The sequence below is a fragment of the Podarcis pityusensis genome, assembly GCF_964106645.2.
Source record: "Podarcis pityusensis genome assembly, chromosome: 3".
Classification (NCBI taxonomy): Eukaryota; Metazoa; Chordata; class Lepidosauria; order Squamata; family Lacertidae; genus Podarcis; species Podarcis pityusensis.
This window is the reverse complement of record NC_138026.1, coordinates 102,963,176-102,982,232: the sequence shown is the minus strand read 5'-3', so window position 1 is coordinate 102,982,232 and position 19,057 is coordinate 102,963,176. Positions and strand designations below refer to the sequence as shown.

The 19,057-nt window shown below is 42.9% G+C and overlaps 1 long non-coding RNA gene across 3 annotated transcripts in view; it reads left to right on the top strand.

Moving 5' to 3' along the window:
- Positions 1 to 10,215: 10,215 nt before the first annotated feature.
- LOC308472952 overlaps positions 10,216 to 19,057 on the top strand; it is a 79,280-nt gene continuing 70,438 nt past the window's right edge. For all 3 annotated transcript variants that reach the window (XR_013983810.1, XR_013983811.1, XR_013983812.1), the window contains exon 1: positions 10,216 to 10,544. This is a non-coding gene — a long non-coding RNA (uncharacterized lncRNA). The remainder of the gene's footprint in view (positions 10,545 to 19,057) is intronic.

The following is a 19,057-nucleotide window of genomic DNA, read 5'->3' as shown; positions in this document are numbered from 1 at the left end:
GTGTTCTTAGCTCCTCAGCAACCTGGGAGCACATAAATCAATAGCTCAGCTCATTTTGTTCAAAGCCGTTCAGAGATTTAAGAGAAGCTATGTTGCATATCAGCACAGTTGGCTGCAGACCCAGTTTTCCCCCCTACCCATTTTATACCTGCGGGTCTTTCTTTGCTTTAGTCTTCTGTTGTTTCATATGTTTCTGGTCTACAGACAACCTTTCATAGGTTCGTTAAGTGTAGCATGCCATTTAATAGGAAGCCATGGGAAACACCTGCCTTCTTAGTGTTGCCAGATTTTTAATGTACTCTTCATTGCTTTGTGCTTATCTCATTTGTAATTATATAAAAAAAGATTTTTTTGGCAGCTGTCATCAAATAATAACAGAGCCACAGCTAATACCTTTTAAGTCTACATTCTCGGTGTCTTGGTAATTTCATCCTGTGCTTTTATATACATGCGATGCTTTTGATTACTTCCCCCCTCCCCCAAAAAACTTTGATTTTAAAAAGAAGAGAAAAAGAATTTTAACTGGATGATAAACACAATCTACAACTCCAATGAACCAGAGCCCTTGGATTTAAGCTCATCTATGTCTCAGCACAAACCATGTGAGCGTAATAATAAATTATATAGAAATAATTTGGGATGCTTTAGGATTTTCACATTATGGACCTTGTTCGGTTTCTGTTAAATGCTGCAGTCCTATACCTGGTAAAAACACACATGCATTAAGTCTCTGCTGCTGCCAGTGGAACTTAAGTGCATACAAGTGGCCTCAAAGTCACAGTAACATTTGCACTGATTTGAGTGGCATGGTCCTATCTAAAGGTTGTATTCAAAGTAGCACTCTGTGTACATTCCGTCAGCGCAAGGATTTCTGCTTGCACAGCAGAATGTTCTCTCACTCTCCTCCCCCAAACATGTCCTAAATCTCTTCTAGGGGTTCCCCAAACCTCTGAAGTAGATTTGATGAGGGTGCCAGTTACATGCAGGGGGACAAGAGCAGGAAGTGGTTTGACTTCCAGAGTGGTTTAATGATCAATTCTACTTCTCAGGGAACTCTGGGAATCTTAGCAGAAATAGGGGCCTCCTAAGACCACTTACCCCTTCATGGATCACTGCCTTGTTGTGGCGAAGGGGCTTGAAGAACTCCAAGAGGCTTTGAACTATGCCTTGCAGGGCCACTCAAGACGGACAGGTCATAGCCGAGAGTTTAGACTAAATGTGATCCACCTGGAGAAGGAACTGGCAACCCACTCCAGTATTTTGCCATGAAAACTCCATGGACATAAAAAAGGAGAAGCTTTGAGAAGAAAGTGAGAGTTTTCAAGGCATGCTCTGGTTCATGGGGTCACGGAGAGTCGAACACGACTAAGATGACTAAATTACAAGACTACTCAACACCCTGAACAAACTACAGCTCCCATAATTATTTAGGGGGACTCTTGACATACCCTCCAACATTGCCCTGATAAAAATAAGGATGTCCTAGTCAATAATAATAACAATAATAACAATAATAATTTTATTATTTATACCCTGCCCATCTGACTGGGTTGCCCCAGCCACTCTGGATGACTTCCAACATATATAAAAACATTAAACATTAAAAAAAACTTCCCTATACAGGGCTGCCTTCAGACTTCTTCTAAAGGTTGTACAATTACTTATCTCCTTGGTTCGGGAGTTGCATTACTACATAGCCGCCAACATTTCTTCAGTGAAATTAGGGACTTCCTGAGGAAAATTGGAACATTCTGGGATCAAATCAGAAACCAGGATGGCTTCTGTAAATCTGGGACTGTCCTTAGAAAATAGGGACACTTGGAGGGTCTGCCATGACTGTTTAAAGTGCCCCCATAAATTGCTTTAAATGTATCATGTGACTATGGCCCTAATTTAGTATAAAGCCAGCTGAACGAGCTTCAGATATGGGTATCTTGCCTCGTTACAGAGGAGGAGAGTAGTTAGGCCTTTCTGTTCAAGAAGCATTTTCCCCTCCAAAGTTTCTTCCGAAGGACTAAATATGTCACACACAGATATGGTGTTACTGAGATAAAGATGAGTGAGACTGTGAAAATGTAGGTGTCAACGGCTGATGGAGAATAAAACACCAAGTTGTCAACCCTGGTGCTGTAATTTGCGAGGAAGCTGATGTTTAATAGTGAAGCGTGAAAAGAATGTTACACCACCCTTAAGGCTAAAGACTAGGAGGTAGGCTTGGAAGCTAGGAACTGTCAACAGCAACAGTTAATGTTAAAAAAAAAAAAAGTCTACCCAAATGTGTGGTTTTTCCATAGCAGGTTGAGGGGCTGCATTTTAGAGGAGCTGTAATCTCGACACTTTTACAAAAAATATTTGCAGTTGTTAGCATTCCCCAAAGGGGAAAACAAGACAGATATCAGATCAGTTACATTGCCGAACATCACTTTCCTTCATGTAAAACACAGGAGTGATTGCAACAAGCCTGAAGCCTATTGGTGTCCGACAAAATTATTGTGTTAAAGAGGGTTGTGGGTGCAAAAAGGATCTTGTGTGAGGCCTTCGAAAGGGTTGCAGACCACCTCAGCCAGCAACGTAGACAGACTTTGCAAGAGTTCTCCTATTTGGGGACTTCCCTGGCTTTTTTCTGGCCCACGTAGGACCAGTCTGGATAGTTGGCCTTGGTGAAGATTTGACATTTTCATCCCCAAAAAGTTTTTGATTTGAGTTTCTACTGAAATGAGGCTGCATTTTAATGTTGTATTTTAATCTTGTTTTTAAGTTGTATTTTAATCAATTGTTTTTATACCTGGTCTTAGCCGCCCTAAGCCCAGTCTTGGCTGGGGAGGGCAGGGTACAAATAAAAAATTATTATTATTATTATTATTATTATTATTATTATTATTATTATTATTATTATTTTATTAGGGTTAGGCAGATGAATGAAGGACTTTGAGGTTTGCCTATTGATACCATGTGGAAAACATCTTTTTACGCCTGAGACATTTAGTGTGGACCGAAATCCTGACAAAGGAAAGGGAGACTGGCTTTATAAACTGTATCTTTTCAATGTGTTGCTCATCCCTCTTAAGGCCTTTTTCCTTAATAAAGGTATCTAAGCTTGTTGGGTTCTTTTCTCTCTCCTACGAATGCGGTTCACAACATAAAAATGTAAGATAAAAACACAAAAAACATAATAAAAACAAGAACAACACCCCCCACAAACCACCTCCCTACTCCTAGCCCCTCCCACAAACAAATTGATCCAAATTGATTGATTATTTGTTTTAAATGCTTTAATTTTTTTGTTGTAAATATTTAAACAATCCTAAAGTCTGAGGCCAGCAGCACAGGTGTTGTAAAGGTTGTTGCAAACAGCCCAATTGCAGAAGGGAACACTGCTTGCCCAGACCTCATTGCTGGTTGTGAAGGGGCCCCCATGATAGTTCGAGCTCCAGGACCCCCAAAATGTAGGTCCACCAATGCTACTGAAAATCGTAACCTGGCTTAGTAATGCCACACTTTAGCACCACTGCTGCCACATAGAATTTGAGGGCAAGATTAATATTATGGTGATGTTTACAACTCAAAACATGAGTTCTCTGCAATTGTTGTCACTTTCCTCTACCTGAAGTCTTCTGCTCTGGGGCAGTTGTCCTATTTGTAAAATGGTAGAAGCAGTCCTGCTGTCCTTAATATGCACCCCTTTCCTCTAACAGCTGACATTTCATTTTAATGAGCAATAAATGTGATTAGTTGGTGGATAGACTGCCAAATTTGGGCTGAGGGCAGGTTCAAATCTGTAGCAAGTCCCAAACGTAAGTAGCCTTGGGCCAGTCACCATCTCATATGTTTGTTGAAAGGATAAAACAAGGTGAAGGAAACCACATATGCCAGAAGAATGGGGTGAGGGGGAGGGAGAGAGATAAGCAATGAATTAAAGAGATTTCCTTTCGTAAAACAATTTCAACATTGTAAAGAGATTAAAATGTCCATTGATTGAAATAGAATTAGGATTAATTAAATAATTTGTTCTGGCTGCGGAGGCATTTTTCTGTTCCTGTCCAAGAGCTGGTTATTTACAGAAGTAATAGAGCCATGAACTATTTCCAGCGACAAGAATGGAAGTAGCAGCAGACCCTTCAAGTGTCCCTGTTTTCCAGGGACAGTCTCAGATTTACAGAAATCTGACCCCGCTTTCCCTCAGGACGTCCCCAATTTCATCAGAGAAATGTTGGAGGGTATGGAGTTATGCGACCTCCGAGCCAAGGAGATACAACCTTTAGAAGACATCTGAAGGCAGCCTTGTATCAGGAAGTATTTTTTTAAAAAATGGTTGATGTGTTATTATGTTTTTATATATGTTGGAAGCCTTCCATAGTGGCTGGTGCAACCCAGTCAGATGGGTGGGGTATAAATAAAATTTTCACTATTATCATTATTACAAGGTGTGACCGGAAAGTTCGGTGAATGGTCACAGAAACTGGACAGCGAGAAATAAACAATCGGCATCGGAAACCCACAAAATGCTCGTAATTGTGTAAGGAGATGAAGCTGTAACTCGAAAGACAGTGTATGAGTGGTTTAAGCATTTTCATGAAGGGCGGCAAACCGTTGAAGATGACCCTGGGTCTGCCAGACCATCGAAGAGCAGAACGGCAGGAAATGTCGACAGAGTTCATGAATTATTGATGTGGGATCAGCATTTGTCTGTCCGAATGATGGCGGAAGAATTGCATATTCTGTGTGAAATTGTTACTGAGATTACTGAGTTGTCCCACCCTCCATATTCATCCAATCTGGCCCCACCAGATTTCTTTCTTTTTCCAAAACTGAAATCTGAACTGAAAGGGCACAGATTTTCCAACATTTCACGTGTCCAAGCTGCTGTGATGAGGGAACTGAAAGCAGTACGAAAAGAGGACTTCTCCAGAAGTTTCCAACAGTTCTATGAATGTCAACAGTGCATTGTATCAGAGGGGGCCTACTTTGGAGGCCTGCAAGATATGTATGTTCAAATATTTCTCGCTGTCTGGTTTCTGTGACAATTCACCGAGCTTTCTGGTCGCACCTTGTATTATTATGGAATAAGCCACCCCTATTTTCATAGTGGGACGCGGGTGGCGCTGTGGGTTAAACCACAGAGCCTAGGACTTGCTGATCAGAAGGTCGGCGGTTCGAATCCCCGCGACGGGGTGAGCTCCCATTGCTCGGTCCCTGCTCCTGCCAACCTAGCAGTTCAAAAGCACATCAAGTACAAGTAGATAAATAGGTACCTCTCTGGCGGGAAGGTAAATGGCGTTTCTGTGCACTGCTCTGGTTTGCCAGAAGTGGCTTAGTCATGCTGGTCACTTGACCCAGAAGCTGTACATCGGCTCCCTCGGCCAATAAAGCGAGATGAGCGCCACAACCCCAGAGTCGGTCACGACTGGACCTAATGGTCAGGGGTCCCTTTACCGTTACCTTTATTTTCATTGGAGAAGTGTTAGAGGGTATGTAGCAGTAGCATCTTCTTCAGAGAAGGAAAATAGTTGGTGGTATAGATATTTTTACCCTCCAGGCTTAAAAACACCATTACAGTGGTACCTCGGGTTAAGTACTTAATTCGTTCCGGAGGGCTGTTCTTAACCTGAAACTGTTCTTAACCTGAAGCACCACTTTAGCTAATGGGGCCTCCCGCTGCCGCCGTGCCGCTGGAGCACGATTTCTGTTCTCATCCTGAAGCAAAGTTCTTAACCCGAGGTACTATTTCTGGGTTAGCGGAATCTGTATCCTGAAACGTATGTAACCTGAAGCGTATGTAACCCGAGGTACCACTGTACTGCCCTGTTCCCTCGGGAAGGACAGTAGCTCAGGAGCGGATCACATGCTTGACATGCAAAAGACATGAATCTCCAGGTAGCACTGGGAAAGAGTCTTGCCTATGACCCTGGAGAGCTACTGCCAGTCAGTGTAGACAACACTGAACTAGATGGACCAGTGGCCTGACTTGCTCTAAAGCAGCTTGCCGTCCGCCTCTTAATATACAAAGAAAACAATTCTTTGCAAACGTTATATAACCAGCGAGGGGCAACATCCCCAGCTGAAGAGGCCTGACTCTTTTAGCAAAAGCATTTCTTTGAAGAGATGTTTTATGTGGAGATTGATGAGGTCAGAGGAGCTTGAGCAGGGAGAGATTTGGAGCAATAAAATAGGGAGAGATCTCAAACAGAAATACCAACTCTTTCTCCAGTTAAGAGTTCCACCCCCCAACCCCCCATTCTGATTAATTGCTTGGCACCAGAAGTCGGACATTAATGGGGCAAAGTCCGTTGCGGAAATGAACTCACTGGGAATCATTGAGGCAAAGCAAAAAGATTTAAGGTGTGAGCCAGAGGAGGCAGCCTTGCTTTAGTGCTTGTGAGGCGGGGGAAGGAAGGGTGAATTAACCATAATGAGAGCCATGGAACTGACACCTTACTGGGATGGAACATTCGACTCCGGGCACAATGCATGGAGTAATAAGGAAAGGGTTAAGTACTGTGCCAATTTTTTCCCCTTAATGAAAAAATATGAGATCTGGATTCTAGTCATTGGGAGAATCTGGGGGGGGGGGCGGTGCACAACAAACTTTTTGGCAACACAACATCACAGAAGGGGGCCCAGAGGAGCAGCCAACTTTAATACTATTTTTAAAGCCTTGTTCGAAAAAAGTAAATGGGGGGAAATATTGGGGGCACAAAAATTCTTGCAGCCTGTGGATTCGCCACCTCTGGTCTTTTCTGAAGGCCGTTAGGTGTGAGCGGGGGCAGGCTTTGGTATTTCAGTTTTCAGAAGTGCCTTGTGTGAGGTCAAAATTTGGTGCCTCTTCCTCTGGCTTCCCATTCTGTGTGTGCACTACAACACCACAGCTGCAACACCCTGCAATGCTCCCCTTGACTCAGCACACAGTGCCCTAAATCCACCTCTGGTATGAACCCTGTAAGAATGTGGATCTACCCTTGATCTGCTCAAGGGGTGGGTGAACATGTCAATGTCAGTTTCTCCTCTTTCTCATTTTCCCAATGTTTACTTCTCTAGATTCTGATGCATTTTTAAAGTCCTCGTAAGAATTCCCCAGCATTTTAGTGTAAATTTTCCCTAATATACACATTTCTGCATGCAATTTTTCCTCTTATACATATTTGGGGTTGTTTTTGGTTTTTTTTTTGCAAAACCCCTCATGCATTATTTTCAGTAATATGTGCATTTCTGCACAATTTGCCACAAGGGATACGTTTTTGTACATATTATTAGGGTGTGTTACATGCCGACAGGTTCTGTGAGCCACAGGTGAGAGGTGGGGACCAAAAGTGGAAAAACTACACCACCAGAGGTCCTACTCATCCCCTACCACTCCAGGCATCCACATGCCAGGAATGACTTCAACTTGCCAGCTAAACCAGGTGAGGTTAGCTGATGGGTCTGAAAGCCTTGGTGAATTAGTGACTTCCCTTGCATGTGAAGACAGGCACTGAGTGGGTGAGACCAATCATGGGGTTAATGATCAAGATGGAGGTTTCATCACATGTTGTAGAGGGAAATGAGAGGCAGATGGGGCTCATCAACCTGGGAAAGCAGCACACCTGGGAGAAGGAAAACTCTTATCCAATGCCTTGTGGAATATCTCCAGGAGAGAAAAAAGGGCTAACCCTACACAAATCCAAACCTAAAACGGTTGTACGGCACCTTGTACACCTCTTTCTGGCAACTCCTGCAGTCAAGCTGGTGCCAAATATATTGTGCTTTCCTTTGGATCACATCAGTGAGGCTGAGATGGGGGCCTTGTCAACTGGGCAGCCCAGGACTTCCATATACAGTGGTGCCTCGCAAGACGAAATTAATTCGTTCTGCAAGTTTTTTCGTCTTGTGAATTTTTCGTCTTGCAAAGCACGGTTTCCCATAGGGTATTAACGGTTTTAAGAAAAAGGAAACAAACTTGCAAGACGTTTTCGTTTTTCGTCTTGCGAAGCAAGCCCATAGGGAAATTCGTCTTGCGATGCAACCCAAAAAACGAAAAACTCTTTCGTCTTGCGCGTTTTTCGTCTTGCGAGGCATTCGTCTTGCGAGGTACCACTGTACACTGCCCAGGCTTGCAACCCAGGGAGCTCCCTTTGGTGTTGTTTACACACTATAAATAAGTCAGATTGTTTTAACAAAGGAAAAAATCTATATGGAAAACCGGGTTTTAAAATTTCCTGCTCTCTGGCACCATCTGGTGTTGCATGTTTATAGCACATTCAAATCACCATTTCTTTACTAATGTAGTTGAGTTCTGTTTCAGTTTCCATGTTCTTTTGGAAAGGGTGGGTCTAGTAAATTCACCCCCCATCATCCCTAATCTATATAAATCAAATTGGAGGTGATTTGCATTTTTGTAGGTATCAAAATTTGGTAGGATGGGCAGGGTATAAATTCAATAAATAATAAATATTGTAGATCCATTTTTTAAAAGCATCTAATTAATACTTAGAGGCTACACCTCATCATTAAAACCTATAAGCAACATGGTCTTGAAAGAGCCACTCTACACACGTTCCGTGAAAAGCAGAAATGCTACCAAACTTGTTAACTTCCCCACAATAAAGCTGGTTCAAGCCCTACTAATCTTAGTGAAACCATTTCCTAGTTCCATAGTTAGGATTGCAGCCAAAGAAAGATGCAATCTTCTTATTTAATGCATATTTTTAGGAGTGTGTGTGTATGTGCATAAATATATTAAAAACCACTTCAACAATTAATCTCCTGTGAGACAACTGACAGCCACATATTGATAAAAAATGAGCAAGTTCCAGTTGAATTAACCTGCCATATATTTCATCCCAACCTTGTTAAGTGCTTAATTCTAAGCTTAGGAAAGGCAATTTAAAATGTTTGTAAAGTCAACGGCAGTTAACATCCTTCATGCCAAAATGCCTCCACTAATTAGGTTGATAACTCTGGACTGCGGTCTTGGAAAAACGTGAAGACTTGGAGCCTTAGAGCTTACTCAATCTGAAGATTACTTTTGTGTAGTCACCTGGTTGTGGTGATCCATTTGAAATATCCATGCAAGATAGAATTCGTAAGTAAAACTAGATTAATATACAAAGTGGGAAGTGAGTGGGAAGCGAACAATAAAATACCATCCACTAAAACAGGGGGATCTTTTATATACAGCAGGCTAGGGTGATATCTCCCCACCTCTGTGGGGCCAGCCGTAATTTGTTTTAAACAGTTTTTAATGTTGGATTCCAAATTATTGCGATCTGCTCTGAGACCTTCTGGTGAAGGGCAGATGATGATAACAAAACAACAAAACAACAACAACAACAACAACAGCTATTATAAGTCTCTGAGGAGGCTTTAATGATACCGGCACGTCAGAGACAGAGCGGAGAGCTGAAACAATTCCTTCTTTCCGCCTTCAAGCCTGTTGCATCAGAAGCAAGGCCTCCAGGCAAGGAATTCTCTTGAAAGTGGTCCCCTATGACAGAAGTTCCCATCCCCCCCACTTGAAAATTGCTGAGGGTCTTGTATTTCTATTGCTTCTTTTATTCCTTATATTGTATTTTATTGCATTACAATGTGAACTCCCCAGTATACAAAATAAAATACAATAATAACAGACCCATCAACTGCCCTGGAGGGAAAAAGGGACACCCTGTTTTTTTTCTAAGGAGAGGACAGCAGCCAAAATGGCAGCCACGATCTCACACAATTTTGGGCTGCATTTTATTTGGGCATGGAGCCCAAAGAAATGCATGTTTTGGGGCCACACAAGAGAGCTTTCCCCTCCAAAAGTGCTTTTTTGGGATAGCGATCTTGTGTGGTGCCCCAAAATGGATGCTTTGGGGCGTTATGCTTGGGGAAAGTGCATTTTTGGGGGGCACAATCTCACACGGATCATGTGACTCACATGGGAGTGCAGATCCAGGAGGTGGCGTCCCAGATTTGTGCCACGCCGTGTTGCAAGGTGTGTAATAAATAAACATATAAGCAATAACAGAATAAATCGACATGAATATTTAAGGGTGCCCTTCCACAGCCATTCTTCACAGAGACACCATGGACCACCTTGAGTGAAGCTTGCGGACCCCAGCTTGGAAGCCCCTTCCCCACGATATTCTGTTTGGGCAACAGGGCATATGGAAGATGAAAGGGTACCAAGTCTTTCATCAAATAGGAGGCAGTAGGTAAGGGAGAGGAAGAGGGTGGGGAAGAGAGAGGTTAGAATATGCCCTTTGGCTGCTCTTTACTGTGTGGTGAAATTTCACAATATCTCACCTCATATACTATATGGGCCCTGAAAGCAGCTGGAAAGATTTAGAGGCGAATGCCTCTTTTGGTATGAGATTGCCTCTCTGCATGTTGCGAGGGCTGAGAAATTGGCTCAAATGAAAAGCCCAGAATCAGGAAAGGAGCTCGAGGCGATACGGCAGCCTAATCGGTGCCCTCTGTTAAAAGAATCAGCCACTTGACTGCTCATTAAGTAACAGCGAAACACAGGCGTGCAGATGTCTCCAAGTGATTACTTTGTGCTTTAATGAGATCATCGGCAGTGTCATGAGGTAAAATACGCTCCAGCCCTCTTCTCTGGGAAGTATCAAAGCTCACAGGCTTTTAAGGAATGTCATACGTTTGAGTCATCTTTTCCGAGAGGATAAAAAAGGTGCGGTTGTATGAGGAACATGACAGTGGCTGCGCATGTATTCCATTTACTCACATTTGGCACTCCTGAGATTTTTATTTATTCGTTCAAATGCTTATGTCCTCGCCCTTCGGGGGTGGGGGGGGGGAACTCCACCCCACAACATTTACAATTACAATTTCATGAAAAGCAACAATATGAAAGAATGCAACCAAACAACAGCAATTAAAGCTTGGGTAGGCAAACTAAGGCCCGGGGGCTGGATCCGGCCCAATAGCCTTCTAAATCTGGCCCACAGACGGTCCGGGAATCAGTGTGTTTTTACATGAGTAGAATGTGTCCTTTTATTTAAAATGCATCTTTGGGTTATTTGTGGGGCCTGCCTGGTGTTTTTACATGAGCAGAATGTGTCCTTTTATTTAAAATGCATCTCTGGGTTATTTGTGGGGCCTGCCTGGTGTTTTTACATGAGCAGAATGTGTGCTTTTATTTAAAATGCATCTCTGGGTTATTTGTTGGGTTAGAAATTCATTCATATATTTTTTTTCAAAATATAGTCCGGCCCCCCACAAGGTCTGAGGGACAGTGGACTGGCCCCCTGCTGAAAAAGTTTGCTGACCCCTGAATTAAAGCATCAAAACATCATTTGCCATAGGCAACAAAAAAACTGCTGGAATAAAACAATAGCTAATAATTAAAGAAAAACTGTGAGGTTAGGGGCAAAGTGTTCCACAACTTAAGTTGGGGCAGGGAACATTTTTACCTGGAGGGCCCTGGTTCCTGGGCCTGGGGTTCGCTGCTCCTGATCTAGGTGCAACTACTGAGGAGATCTGCCCTCTTTTGTCCCACTCAAATGTCTTTCCACCCTAGGTAGAGCAAAGGAAAGGGCTTCTCCTTATAATTTTGCAGAGCAAAGGGTGACATTAGGTCACTGGTTAGTACTTGTTTTGATTGTCCTAATCATCTTAGTATTTATTTATTTTCTAAATGTTTGGTGCATGTAGCAGAATATAACGTGGCTCTCCTCATTTGATTGGCATGTGGGGAATACAAACCACTACTGTAAGAACAGCTGATAAACCTGCAAGCAATTTTTTGATGCATTAAAATCTCTGTAATGGAACTAATGTCCCCTATTTGACTCCAAATTGCTCCAGACCTATCCCATCTGATCAGTTCCATTCCTCACTTTAGTATAGTCTCCAATTATCGTTCAGAGCTTTCCCTCCAGAGCAACATTTTCCATAGCATTCAACCCATGATCTACCAAATCCAGATTTAATTCACTAACAGAATTTCCAGCAAAGCCAGGTTTACTTTTGCTTACTAATAAGCATAATACTCTGTAGCACACTCATTTATGTGCATGATTTACCCAAAGAGTTGCATTTCTGCACACATTATTTAGCCGACGAACTGCATCTCAAAATCTGGAGAAGTGTGAATTTTGAAGGATGTCATCTCACTGACTGTGGTGCCCTTCCAAGTGATGTGCAGGACCCCTGTTATTCCTAGGCAGGCATCAGAAACAGGAAACATGTTGATCATCTGAAAGGCTAGTGGCTGTATACAGGACTGCGATAAATTTGGTAGGGCCAGCTCTAGAGATAAAGATCCTGATTCCTGAATTAGAAACAAATTCAGCTCTACATTTTGGAGTTGCCCCATAGGTGCCCTTAATTCGTTCTGGAAGTCCATTCTTAACCTGAAATTGTTCTTAACCTGAAGCACCACTTTAGCTAATGGGGCCTCCCACTGCCGCTGCACGATTTCTGTTCTCATCCTGAAGCAAAGTTCTTAACCCGAGGTACTACTTCTGGGTTAGCGGAGTCTGTAACCTGAAGCGTCTGTAACCCGAGGTACCACTGTATCACATTTTTTATGGTGTAAAAATGAGCCCATCTTTGATGAAAGTGTTGACTTGTGTTTTCCTTATGGAAATTGCCAGGGAGTTACACTGGGGGGGGGGGGAGTTAATGTTGGACCCATATAATTCAAATAAAGGTGGCCGTAAAGCCCGACTATGCTTGCCAGGTGTCAGGATCTGATCCTTTTTGTTTAAGCTCATACCATTTTTCTCAATATGAAAACAATCAATGAGAAACTGTTGGCAGAGTTTAGCTTTAATGACATCTGGAAAAAAACTTGTGCCACAATAAATATGTTAGTCTTTAAGGTGCCAGGAGAGCTTGTTTTTTCAGCCACTAATGTTAATCCCATGAATGCAGTAACAGCAACAATGAAAAGTTTTTAGAGTTTACAGGTAATCTTTTTAGGAATCATCAAAGAGCAAAACAAATTATGAATTAGAAGGAAATTATATGGCAGATGATTCACACAGACAATTTCAGCCAAGCAAAGCACCAGTCTACATGCAGGAACAAAAGCAAAAGGCATCTCTCTGGAGCAGAAAAGATGCTTATTGTGGAAAGGGTTTAGGAGAAGCAAAAGAGGAAAGCCCAAAGGCAGTGATTACAGTCATGAATGGCTTTGAACAAAATAAATAAAATGACCGTGGTATGAGAGACCAGCTATTATACCCCTCCTTTTCCGAGGAGACACCTGTATATGTGCTTTTGTTGAGGGATGTCTGGTATGAGACTAAGCCATTGACATCAAAGTAACCTAAACAGTATAATAAGTGATGTAAAGTGATGAGCAAAGATGACATAAATCATCTGATATCCAGGGGAGAGAATGGAAACATACCTCCATAATAGGTAGTTGGCTGGGCCGTTGGCTTACAGCACCGGTAAAGTTAAAGGTGAAAGTGACAATGTAATGCCCCTTTAGGGGTTTGTGTCAAATGAAACAGGGACATTTTACTTTTCCTGCAAGAAACTAATTGGGCGTTCAAATGGGGAACATTTAAAGACGCATTTTGTAATAAGCTTCTTTAAGCATTGCAAAGAAGGGGAAGTGTGGGGAACTTGTGCTTCTGGTCCACATGCTTCCGGGTTTTTCTTCTTGCTATCAGAACCACAGATCTTTAGAGTGGGAAGAGATTTCATAGGGTGCCTAGCCTGAAATTTGCTCAATGCAGGATCTGCGGGGCAGGATGCAAGTACAACATCCCCAACATACAGCTTTCCAACCCTTGGCTTAAATACCCCCAGCGGAGGACAGAACCCCACATCCTAGTGATCTGTTGATTGAATCTTGCCATTAGGAAGGTTCTCCTAACATCTAGGCACAAAGTTCTGCCTTGACATTTTCTCCCCCGATTGGTTCTAGTGCTGCCCCTTGGAGCAAAATGCCCTCTCTTCTGCGACTGGTGTGGAAAACCTTTGGCTCTCCAGATGTAGCTGAACTACAACTCCCATCAGCCCTAGCAAGCATGTCAATGGTTAGGGGTTATTGGAACTGTAGTTCAGCAACATCTGGAGGGCCATAGGTTCCCCACACTTACATCTATGTAACAGCCCTGTCTGAAGATGGATGTCCTGTCTCCTTTATTCCAGTGGTGGCTCCATGTTTTGTGTGTCCTTTGGTAAGAAGCCCTCAGTTGAGCCCTCTCTGAGTGGCTCCACTGCCTCATTGCCACTGTGTGCATGGGGCAGCACCACCCACATAAGTGAATAGTGTACCTGAGTGAGTGAAAAGTGAACAGCTTTTCTGTTGCTTCTGATGTCTGTCACAGTGCAGGGAAGAAGACCATTCTCCCTTGTCTGGTGGGGAATGCACAATTTGTGGGAATGTTCAGGGTGACAGGAGATATTGTCTATTAATATCCTTCCTAACTCGTGCTAGCAAGTTCCTTTACTTAGCAGAGTTACATTCCCCTTTTTACATGCACAGCAGATAGCTGGTTGCAGGCTCGTGTAAGCCTCTCACTATTATACAATTCAGTCTGTCTAAGACTGAATTGTACGTTCCTGGTAGGTTCCCTTGAGTCTCTCTTAAAAGAATAAAGACACCACAATCTTATTCAAAGTCAATAAAAGAAGTTTACTCACACCAGTTCACAGTTGGATTCCTGAAGGCAGACTTAGTTACAAATATGTACATGTGGATCTACCCCACATGGGGGAATAATCCCAGTGCTTCTGCTAGCTGAGAGCTAGCAGAGCAGTCCTAGCTAAATGAAGAAGGAAGTCAAAAAGAGGGAGGGTGCTGCGTAACTCATCCTTTTGTTACCTGGACAGGTTAGGTCATGCCCACCTTCTATCACATGTGAAAGGAAGGATGCTCCAGCCAGGAGGAATAGAAAGTTTCGACTGGCTGGACCAAACATTCCCTCGCATGTCTTCTCTGGTATTACAAGGAATGTTGTACTTGACTGCCTCTCATGGATCACATTCCACACAATCCCCATACAAGGGCTGCATATATAGAGGGAGGAGTAGTGCATATATGCAGCCCACAATAGACCATGTAATGCAAAATGGGCTGACGTTCACAGATGTTCTTCCTTAAGGGAAAGGGAGCCTTCATAGCTGCCAAAGGGTGCAAGTATAGAGCTGTCTCTCCACTGCAGCCATTGGAAAAGCACACTTGGCGTAGGATGTCCTGGCCCACATTGGAACCCCTTCTCTGGGTCTCTGACTATGCGGGTAATTGTGCGATTGAAATCAATATGGGGAGAAATAAATATACACAGAGGATAATAAAAAACCTCTCTCTGTGGGCTTTCGGCTGAGTGCCTCGGATCATCAGCATCTCCTGCATGGCATGGAAATGGTTTGTCATCAGGAGTTCAGCGTGTGGCATGTGCCGAAGAGATAAGATCTCTATTTCCCCCCCTTACCTCCCAAATTAACATGCTAATACACTGTCCCCAAAGAAACGAGGAACATAATCAAGCCCTAAGTACATAATTATTCCTATTTCCAATTTAACATTATCTAGCTGGGGTGGCTTGAACTCGGGCGGGAAGCCAGTTTCGTCTTCCTTTTATACGTTCTCCGTGCCAGTTGCCTCGGGTGCCTTCCCGTCTGCATTATATGAGCATAATCTAGGCACATGGTCTCCGCCGGTATCATATATTTGGAATTTATTTTCTCAGATGCTGTGCGACCGAATATAATCCTTTGGCAGGGAAGTTGGTGGGCAGGGGCAGTGGGTGGAGGGAGAGCAGGCGCTCGTTGATGGCATGAAGTCTCCTGTTTGGAGCCATTTACTTTAACACAAAGCACACATGATGCCGCAGCTGAGAGCTGGACTCCCGAGCTGTCATCTCTAAATTGTGGAGGTCACTGCAGGGATTGCCGGCATGTTAATTATGTCAAACAAAGGAGACAGTGACTGATTTCATATTGTCAAAGGAGATAAAGTTGTATGCTCGTGAGGCTGTGACAAATATGAAGGGTAACTCTCCAGAAAATACCTTTGACCGATTCCCACTAAATGCCCGGGATTGTGTAAAAATAGGATCACACGAAACAAGTTGGTGTTTGTGTGTGTCTCATGCTCTGTAGCGATCTCTTTATCTTCATATTTAGTTTATATGCAATAGTTGTTAAAAACGAGGGGTTTGTACGTGCCTCAAGATTTTCCTTTCATCTGTATCTGTGCTTAGGAAAACAACACTGATTTACTTCTGAGTCACTCCATCCACTTTGATTTGCAATTTGGCTCCTAAGATGATGTTTAGAAAATGAAGGTCTGTGATCCTCATTCTCTCTTACGGGGAATCTAAATACACCTATGATCTTCCTGCCACTTTTAGCCAAAGCAAGTTAAATTTGTAGGTACCGGGAGGCCCTCCAGAGTGGATTAAGCTGGCCACACTGTAGATAAGCAAGTCTATGGGCTCTTATTTATTTCATGCCTATTGCCTTTTGGGATCAAGCGGGAACCTTCACTTTACTCTTTTCAGTGCCTGCTAAAAACATTCCTGTTTAGGCAAACCTACCCAGATGTTTAGAAAGTTGAGGTAATTTTAATCTGTTTTAGTATTTTACTTTGTATTTTTCAAAGTAGAGTTGTAATGTTTCTTGATTTTACTGTTTTATCTTTTTGCAAACCTCTTTGATGTGTTTTTTTTAAAAAATCAATCAGTGTATAACTTTTATGAAATAAAGTAAGTAAATATAACAAGTTCATGAATTGCTTCCCATGAAGCATCTCAAAGCAACATCACAACACAATGGAAATCCATATAAAACAATTGCATATATAAAACCCCCCAAAATATATTTTTAAAAGTGTTAAAATAATTATGTACAAAAACCAATGTAAAATCCAATAGACTTACAAACTGGGATAAAAAAATGTCCACTTAGAAGACTAGTTGGAAAAGGAAGGTCTTTGGTAGACACCAAAAAGACAACAGTTAGCTGACATCCTGGTGTCATTACTCAATTCTTTGTTGGTTGCACCCATCAGTTCCTCACAGGTGCATGCAGCCAAAGCAGAAGGATTTAACCTCTCACTCATCAGCCAGTGAGTGATGGTTAAATCCTGCTCAAAACGCTGCAGGAGTGAACTCACGATTCATCTGCTGAAGAGCAGAGTCCAGTCCTTCTTGGAGTTGCTGCACCAATGCGTTCTTTGCAGACAGTAGGACAGGACTCTCTCTCACCCCACTGGTCAGCTCTGAGGGATAGGCAAGCCTGCCCACCTATCAGCGCTTGATGTTATTATGATGTCAGATGATTGACATGTAGGTGTCTCCGTCCGGCTGTCAAAGTTTGTCCACAGGGTGAAGGTGTGGGGAGAAAAAAATACACAGAGGGCACAGAGGAGTGTGACTGTGGGTAGAAATCTCCTACTTTAGCAGAACTGGAATATCTTCTCTGTACTAAAGAGGGACGCGAGTGGCGCTGTGGGTTAAACCACAGAGCCTAGGACTTGCCGATCAGAAGGTCGGTGGTTCAAATCCCCACGACAGGGTGAGCTCCCTTTGCTCGGTCCCTGCTCCTGCCAACCTAGCAGTTCGAAAGCACGTCAAAAGTGCAAGTAGATAAATAGGTACCGCTCCTGTGAGAAGGTAAATGACATTTCCGTGTGCTGCTCTGGTTTGCCAGAAGCGGCTAAGTCATGCTGGCCACACGACCTGGAAGCTGTACACCGGCTCCCTCGGCCAATAAAGCGAGATGAGCTCAGCAACCCCAGAGTCGGTCACAACTGGACCTAATGGTCAGGGGTCCCTTTACCTTTACCTTACTAAAGTTAAGAGCGCTATCTTTTGCTCTGTTTATTTTTGCCCATCATTTCTCTCTGGCCACACCACTTTTCACCTCTGACCACTGGGATACAGCCAGTGTTGCCCATTATGGGATGGAACCCTCAGGCTGAAAATGATGTCTCATCCCTGATACAGAATATAGAGTATACTGAGAACCCATTGCTAGCGTTAAATGCAGTAACTTACAAATCTCAGACAGATTTCAATCACCTGGAAGCCTGAAGCAGACCATGTTGTCTTATGTCAATAACATTTTGCACAAGCCCCTCAGGTGAAGATAGACTGGAGGGGTGTCCTGTAGCTGCCTGAAACCCAATACTTCCTTCCTTGCAGGATTAGAGTCATATTGTCAATATCATGTCAATGTGAAATGGAAACAGCAGTGTTTACAAAATTAACAAATGGACTTCAAGTTAAACACTGGGCAATTTGTGAGACAGCCTTGACCAGTCTCAAGGGATTGCTTGCAGGTGAACGTTCTGTTTTTCTTTCTGGATTGACTTACATTAACATCATGTCATTTTAAATTGCTTTTCTTGGGAAAATAGGCTGGCGGCATCATTTTAATACCCTGAGTGCTCTTTCTGTTAACTTTCCTTTCTACTTTGCTTTTACCATGAAAAATCTAGGGACTGGGAGAAATTTGATGTTTGTTTGCGTTTTCATGAGCAACTACGTAAGTTGCACTTCTTGAACTGACACACGAATCGAAGCACAGCTATCCTTTGAAATTTGCAGTTCTCTGAATTTTGTGCTGTAGTTTGCCAGCATAACACTGTGTAGAAAAATGCATGTATTAGGCAAAAGTGTGCATACATTAATGAAAACAGCATATAAAAAATGCATCACAGTAGGGAGTGTGGTTTGCAAAAAAAATATGTCTAGAGTCAAAATGGCTTGCAAATATGTGCATATTGGGAGAAATGCATTCTAAAATGCTGGTGAATTTTCATGAGGATTTAGAGAGAAAATGGGAAAGGTGGAGAACTGAATTTAAGACAGGGAAAATGAGAAACTGAGGAAAAATGGAATTGAAAGATCCATGCATCCCGGGGGGGGGGGGGGCGGGGAGCTACACACAACACATTGGGTGCATTTTGACCCACACCTAGTTATGCAGAAGGAGAAGAAAACTATCACGTTGCAGGCAGTATATACCACATTGCATAGTTTCAGCTTTTGGGGCAAGTACAAGTTCTGAATTGCAATGTGGGGAGGAATCTGTACACTGGTCAGTAGCCAGTTTTGTTGTGTGGGGCTGCTTTGAGAAAGGGGGAATGCAGCAGCAGGTCAGACGGATGGGA